This window comes from Epinephelus fuscoguttatus, linkage group LG14 (assembly GCF_011397635.1).
Source record: "Epinephelus fuscoguttatus linkage group LG14, E.fuscoguttatus.final_Chr_v1".
NCBI classification, from domain to species: Eukaryota; Metazoa; Chordata; class Actinopteri; order Perciformes; family Serranidae; genus Epinephelus; species Epinephelus fuscoguttatus.
In genome coordinates, this window is record NC_064765.1 from 36,114,642 (window position 1) to 36,123,057 (window position 8,416).

The 8,416-nt window shown below is 40.5% G+C and overlaps 1 protein-coding gene across 1 annotated transcript in view; it reads left to right on the forward strand.

The window, feature by feature from the left end:
- The window catches only part of gabra2a (gamma-aminobutyric acid type A receptor subunit alpha2a), a 110,346-nt gene that overhangs the window by 92,088 nt on the left and 9,842 nt on the right, over positions 1 to 8,416 (forward strand). The window lies entirely within an intron of this gene.

Below are 8,416 nucleotides of genomic sequence, written 5' to 3' on the forward strand. Positions count from 1 at the left end.
ACTGTCAAGATGAAATCCTAATGTAAGGTTACTGCATACAAAGGTGTCCAGATATCCTTAACACACATGTGCACACACACACTCACACACACACAGCTAAACACACACACAGTCAGCAGGCCACGAGGCATCCAAATCCTAAAGGTGCTTAGATCCACAGCATTGCTGAGCGGAGTCCTGCTGAATGGCGAGTGTTGCTGGCCCAGCACAGCTTCCACTGTGTATCAGCACATTTACCCTCCTGTCTGCACTTATCCCCCTGCCTTTGATCTGCACCAGCATCACCTTATCCCTGCTGCTGGCCAGCCTTTCAATGGGTGTCATCTGTCCATTCACACTGAATCTCTAACGCCACGAGCCTAGCACACATAGGCTATGGAAAATAGCAATAGCAAAAATACACACTCATATACATTCACACACGCAAACCTTGTCATGTAAATACAACATTACTTCAGCTGTCAGTATGACTCAAATCATCTAACAACACACACACGCACACACACACACACACACACACACACACACAGTCTTCTGTCCTTTAGGGGAGTCTTGATTTCTGAGGTGGAGTAGTTTTCGAAGGGCCCTACTGTAGCCAGAGGCAGGAGCTGTCCACACTCATCTCAGTATTCATCACAGGCTCCCCCCTCCTCCACCTCCACCTCCACCTCCACATCTACCCCACCACCTCTACCCCATTCCACCCCTCTGCATGTAGGACAGCAGCTGACAATACATGTCAGGGGACCTCACACCTCAAATCTGACACACAAGTTAAACAGAAAAATAACCGAGGTGTGGGCAGACTTGTAGGTTCAGTTGAGATTTTGATTCTGGCATTTAGAACAAATTAAATGATTTTAGGACTGAATGAAAAACCTCAATACGGAAATACAGCTGGGAGAAAAAAAAGCTTTTCTTCTAACTAACTTCTCCATACCTGACAGTTCCTGAACCAAATTTCATCTGACCTGGGGAGAATAAATATGTTGAACATGATTTGCCAGTGTACCGTCTACAGTTCATCTAAAGCCAGTGTAGCAAATATGTTTACTTGCTTACTTCCTGATATCTCAGTTTTGTAGCACAACGCTAGAGTCAAAACATAGATGGCTCAGCTTTGCTCAGGGGGAAATGGCAGAATTTTTAAAAAAAAAAAACTCCCTCCACCTGCAGCTTGCCCCGCTTTTCCCTTAGCCCCTCCCACTAGATGACCACAGGCATATATGCACAAGCTTCGTACAGTAACTCATCGTTTCCCAAACACTGACTTATATATATTTTTTTTATTGTGAAGCTGTGTGCAGCCCATTCACTTAGTCCATCCTTGCGTCTTTCTCTCTTTGTTTATCACACCACAATTCAGACTAGAATTACCTGCTAGCCGTCCAAAGGTCCCTCTGCCTCTCTCCCTGCTGCTGTGGACTGCTTCCCCAGAAGGAGAGCAGTCAGCAGCTCCGGAGAGCGATCCTTGGCTGGTGGCTGTGGATTTGCTGTGAATTCGGCCAACACAAATTCCGCAGCACCAGGTCTCACAGCATGCAGGTGGCCAGCAGCAGCATCGGGTCTCACCTGTGTAACAGCAGCAACAGAAAGTTTGCTGATCTCGTGGTGGCACTGGCTGGATTCGAGATGCTGCCATTGCTGATTTGGGCTCTGTCTCTAGAGCTGCACTCCACCCTCCTCCCAGTGAGGGGATCTGTAGTGGTGTGGAATGAAGTGGAGGACACACTGGGATTATAAGCTCTCGCTAATGTTAGCTACATAAATGTTAAGTTGAAGCTGCAACTGTGAGCCTTTGGTTCTGGTTAGTGGAGGGCTAAACTATTAGCAACATTATCTCTCCATCTCTGAAACGCTTTGACAATACTGACACGTTTATTTCGTTCATTGTCAGACTCTCTTTTAGACTGTTTATCTTCCTTTTTTGGGGGTTGCTTTGCAGTGTGGGCAGTTGTTGCAATTGCTTTAATAACAACTTTCTCTGCTGTTGTATCAGGTTTTCACTGAAGGGACTTACACGCACATCTACATTTGTAGTAAAACCAATATGAACGCCCTCTCTTTGAAATGACCTGTGATTGGCAAAAGTCTTTCATCAAAGGCTAGATTTTCTAAAGACTAATAGGAGCCAAGAGGAGGAGCAACAGTCCAGTTTTCTCTCAGTCCACTTGAACAACAACATGCTTTTAATTTTCGTTATTTAAAGGATTTTTCCTTTAAATGTTGTAATGTGTTCCTTTGCCTGATGTAAACCACTTTGAATGTCCTCTGCATTTGAAAACTGCTACAAATAAATTTGCTTTACCTTTAAATTCATTATTAAGTTTCATTGCTTTGTGTTGATGTTGTTACATTCTGCTGTGGTCCTTTAGCTTTTAAATACATATTGTCACATCACACGAGTATAATGCAATGAAGCAAAATCTTAAATACCAATAACTTCAGAGTCTACCTAGAGGACTTTTCCTCCACAACTGTCTTGCAATTTTCATCCGGTCTGGGGAGTCACTGTAGTGGGAGAAAATGTCAAGAATTCAGATGGCCTGATGTCACACAAATCAGTGCAATGTATCATTACAGGCAGCAGCTTTTTGTTGTTAATTCACATCAATACATCACATACTCATTAATTACCTGGCTTTTGCTTTTTAACTCAACAAAGTCATTAGCACTAATAGCTTGTCCTTATCATATATTGTATCTCTGACACAGTCAGCTTCTAAAATGCCACCTAGCAGTCTTCTGATGAGCTGTATGCCCAGTAGTACTGCACCACTCAGATCTTAAATATAAATACAGCAGCAGCACCGGCCCGAGGGATGGCAAGGCTGTTCACAATGTTTTTTATCATGTGTGATTAATCTACCTCTCTCCTTCCTCTATCACCTCTGGATTGTCTGCAGCCTCAGTCAGCAAGAAAGGACTCAGCCCCTCACCCATAAACAAATACACCATTATCTCACAGTGTAATCTGATGGGAACAAAAGGAAATAAATATTTATAGCATATGAGCATTCTTTTTTTTTTAATTTTGGACTGCAGGTAACTGAATGTTACATCTTGCTGCATTGGATTTCTAGGACAAAATAAAAATTTGTATTATGCAAAACATAAACATGATTAAGGTAAAGGATAAGGCCGGCATTTTTTCTTCAACAAATCCCATGTGCAAACCCAACACTGAATACATCTACTAACAAGTAGTGTGCATTTATTAAAGCCTGATATATCTTCCTCCTTTGTGATATAGAGCAGTGATTTCCAATCCTCAGAGGTAAACAGGTGGGAAAAAAGTCACCAGTACATTCATTCATTCAGTCATTCTTCATAACTGCTTATCCTGGACACTATCCCAGATATCCCAGAAGAGGCAGGGCACACCCTGGACAGTTGCCAGACTATCGCAGACTGATTGAATGTGTCGTTGAATTAGTTAGCTAACAGTAATGGCTAAATGGTTGAAATAACATCTGCCATACATAGTACAAATGAAAACTCCACCAAACTAACCTAAATATTGACAGTTTATTGTATGAAAAAGTGTAACAACATTGTCAACCACATCGACACTTGTCTGATGAAGTAAAGCCTCTGGGGGCAATGGCAAATATTTCCAGTGATCCAGTGTAATGATATCCAGGCCAAGACTCTTCCATGTACTGTTCATTTTGGCTAATCTCTGAATGCAGATGCATTTTAAAAAAGCTAGTATGACGGTAATTGTTTTCAGATGATAGCCAAGGGGTTCTAAGACTGCATTTCGGCCAGTGTGTTCCACCCCTTCACACAGACTTTTTACCTGCTGCTCAAATGTGATTGGTAAATACCACTCAGAATGCAAATAGAAACCAGAGTGCTTCTGATACCAAAATTTTGTCTTGTTACTTACAGATTCTGCATACAAATGCAAATATCTGTTTATAGAGATTATAATATGTTAAAAAATGTATAAAAAAAATAGTGTAAATAAATTCAAATGAACACATGCAACATGCTGGGTGGTGTTGATGAAGGGGTACTTCTGGTCATCTGATAGCGGTGTATGGGTTTTTAAGAAAAGGTTGTGGTTCACCGCCATAGAGCTTTACTGTTGTCTAAAAACTATTAAAACACATCAGTGACCCTCAGTATTGCACAGGATCACATGTTCCTTTTTTACCATGAGGACACACACACTGTTATTTATGTTCACTCAATCCCTCTCACACACACAGACACACACACACACAGACACAGACACACACACACACACACACACACACACACACAAACATCGTCGTGCTGATCCAAATGTTTACTAAAGCACCTAATGTGAATGAATCTGCTGCAGAAAATAGTTCCCAACAAATGCACTATACATTTCTGTTTGAGTAACGTGTGGGATTGGAAAGGAGACGCAATTCTGTGCAGTCTATTAACACAAGTGCTGATATGCGGGTGAGTGCAAGCTTTGATGAAAAGATAGATGAAAGTAGTATTTCTTGAAAATGGTTTCTCTCATATCATCTTCTTCATGCTATTCAGGCATGAACAATTAACTGATACAGTTACTAAGCAACAGTAGTAATATTTAGGCCTCAATAGTTAATTGGATTTTTTTTTCTTTGATTGACAGGCATCTCTGCCTATCACAGTCCTTTGAGGTGGTTGCTGTTTCCTCCATTCACATTAGGTCCATCTAGCTGTCCACTCACTTTTATCCAAATTCAGATTTTTATGCTTCCAATAACTGACAATGATGATGAGTTGTAAAGCCAAATTTCAGCATTCAGAAAACCCAGGTGATGTCACAGTCACTACACAATATATTACGTAGTATATTATTTTAACACAGACATAGTGATATACTATTATCATATTCATTCAATACAAACTACCATAGTAATAACTCCAGTGTAAACCCATCTGTAGCAATACTTGGCACTGAGAGCAATTCATTCAAATAAACACAAGAAGTTTGTGCTCTAGAGAAAGGATCAGCACTCAGTGAATAACCTCCTAAGCCCTATGATAAGCTATTATGGCAAGGCTTAACTATACAGACCAATGAGCAGTGATAACTAGCATGTCTTTGGGGTCATCGGGTGGGAACCTCCTTTCACCAGTGTTTGGTTTAGTTGGTCCCACGACACCTCCAGGAGGCTAGACAGTGATCTCTAGCATCCCAGAGACACTCCCCTAATGCCAGGTCTCACTGCTCCCCTCCCTGCACCAACCCAACAACCTGCGTTACCTTACATTACACATGGCTTTCTCAGCCCAAACAGCACTGCCACCTTAAACCAAACCCAGGCTCCGTACATGCCAGCTCCAGGTAGAGACTGTGCCGATACTACCTTTCCTAGCACATTCACCATAGTCTATCTCACACGCTACATAGCATAACTCCAATATAAGCTAAATTTAAAGGAGATAGATAAAATCAAGTATAAAGTACAAAGTAGCATGGGGGGGGGGGGGGGGGGGGCGGCAATTCCATGTAGGATTGGAGAGCTGGTCAAACTTTTACCCAGGAGATAACAGTTTATATCTTGAAACCAAAAGTCAATGTTGTTTTAACATAAAGTTAGGTAATTTACGTACAACCATTGCACATGTCACATCATTATTATGTAACAAACAAAACATGAAAACAGCCAAAACATGATTTTTTTCCTAAACCTACCCAAGTAACTTTGTTGCCTAAACCTAACCTAATGGTTACCTAACAGCAACCATTTCACACCATAAACCACGTTACAATGGGTTTCAGCTGTGCGTCACAAAAAGGGGCCCTTTGTGTCGCTGTGAGACGATATGTGTCGGTATTTGATGGCCTAGGAATGAGAACAGGTCGGTGCAATCAGATGTTTTTAACAACTAACATACCTATTTGTGTGTTCCTTCTATAGACTTCTACCTATAGATTTAGCACTTACAGACTTTGATCAGTGTGATAGCCTTCAAAATAACGTGGGCATCTGAAAAAATTGCTCCTTAACACCCCTGCAGCTAGTGGCCCACTAGGTGACCTCCTAGCTCACCTGTAGCAGCACATGACCTTTGGAGTTGCAAAGCCAAACTCCAGGCTTTGCAACAGAAAACTAAGGTGCCGTCACAAACACCACATCCACGAGAACATCAATTAGACACAATTATGTTTCTTCTTGGAGTGGCAGTTTAAATTTCCTTCTTTTAAACCCTCCTGGTGAAAATGCAATTCTACAAGCTATTATAGTTCTCTTTTTCTCCTCTTTTGTATGAGGATGAACACTAATGAGAGTTCTGCCGCAGGGACGGTTTGATCACTTCCTGATTGATATTCATCTCATCAACTCATCCAATCTGCTGACAGTAAAACCAAGTGATAAAGTGTAATGAAATGAAGCTATGATGTGCATTGCCAACACTTTGTGTTTATCTCACAGTACTATGCCTCACTAGACAAAGGCCATTACGGTGATAAACACCTGATTACTTGTTGATTACACTTGTGACTTTCATGCTATGTCAAACATGTCTGTTGTGTATTTTGTGAGATGGAATCTGGTCATTAAAACTTATTAATATACAGTAATAAACATAATATCTCAACAGACAGCCTGCAGTACTTTCAATCAAAACATTTGCATCTCTTTTTCTGACAAAAGAATAAGTAATACTGTGTGTGTTTTTGCTCTTGGCCAGCATGATAAACACCTGTCTGTGCTGTAAATACAACTCTATCTGATGAAGGGCAAATTAGACAAACAGTAGCTATTCAGTGATGAACAAAACAATCTCTTTTTGAAATGAGTCACAATGAAACCAGCCCAACTTTTAGCCTAACATACAGTTTAGACAAGTGGATACTGAACTGGATTATGTCTGGAATGATTTTACTGGACTGACAATCATGTAAAAGAAAATGTAGTATTGGTTGTATATGTAACATGTGCATATTGGACATTTGTTGATTTAACAGGTTGTAGCTACTGTTGAGGAAAGTGGGTCATGTGCTTGGTATTTTTCTGGGAATCATGACAACCTGAGGAGAGTTCATATTCTGCAATAAAAAACTTACAGTGGGTCAGTTCAGTGTCTCTGGGAATTATGTCCAGATATTACACTGCTTTTTTGAATACTCAATTCTGATTGCTCATTTACGTCATCTCAGCCTAGTCACTTGAAGGAAATGTTGGCAGTGTACGTGTCTGCAAACCATGGATACATTACATATGTATATTTAATACATATATCAACATTTCTAAAGGGAACTAGTATATGATTTGACTTTGTCTCTGGGAAGTGGCAGGGTTGGTGGAAGGTGTGACTGCTAGGTGAGACACCTGCCAAACTGTTTGGCATTGTTGTGTTTTCAGTGGCTTTTTAATCACTAAACATAGTAACTAGGGACTCATAACTAGTAATGTCACTAGTAACTAGTAATGGGTTGCTTTTTAAGCAATCCATTACTATGTTTCCACAGGAGAACAGAAAACGGTTGTTTTTCCACCAAGACATTTCTGCATTTCCTGCTGGGATTGTGCCAACAAAATTTGGTATTTTAAGCCAAAACATGATCATTCTCTAACCATAATGAAGTTGATTTTGTGCCTAAAAATAACTGCACCTTAACCAGAGCATTGCTGAAAAGTAACATATCTGTAGTTTGCAGAAATGTACAATGCCATCATTTATTCTGCTGACTGGGTTGGGCATTCTACGGTCTGCCATTTCTGAGTAACAGACTATGGACACAGTTCTGATCATAGCTGCATAGCTAAAGCAGTAAAATAATTTTTAAATCAATAAAATAATTTTTAAGTCATTATGTGGCTGCTGGTCACACCCATGTTTTGGCATTCCTTACAGACCACAACCACATTAGCAAACTATGTGAAGACTATGCTAACTGATGGTGAACAGATACACACAGACAGCTGTGTGGATTTGAGCTCCACAACATACACGCACAAAATTCTGTTTGAAAAAATACCCCTCAACTGTAATTTTAATTTTGCTTGTGTAAAACTGGTTTTCCGAATGCTGCTACCTGAAGAGTGGATGAATCATGTTGAGGGATGTTTACTACTGTACTGACACATACCATCACTGTCATCATGATGATATTTATGTTGCAAGAGAAAACTTGTGTGTTACAATTGTAACAGTGCATTTAAGGTGACTCTTCCCTACATGTCTGTAACAGTTACCCAGCAGATTCTGATTTCAGTTCCCCACATATCACCGCTTTGTCAGTGGACTTTCACGTCCACATATTTCACAGGTATCCTCCTGCTGCTGATGTCACAGGATAAGTGCAATCAACGCTTGGATGCCAACAAAAGCACATGGTAAGGTCTAGGGCAACAAAAGAATGTGGTTAGATTTAGACAAAAAAACATCATGGTTTGGCTCTACATTCATACAGGAAGCAGTCCTCTATAGGGAC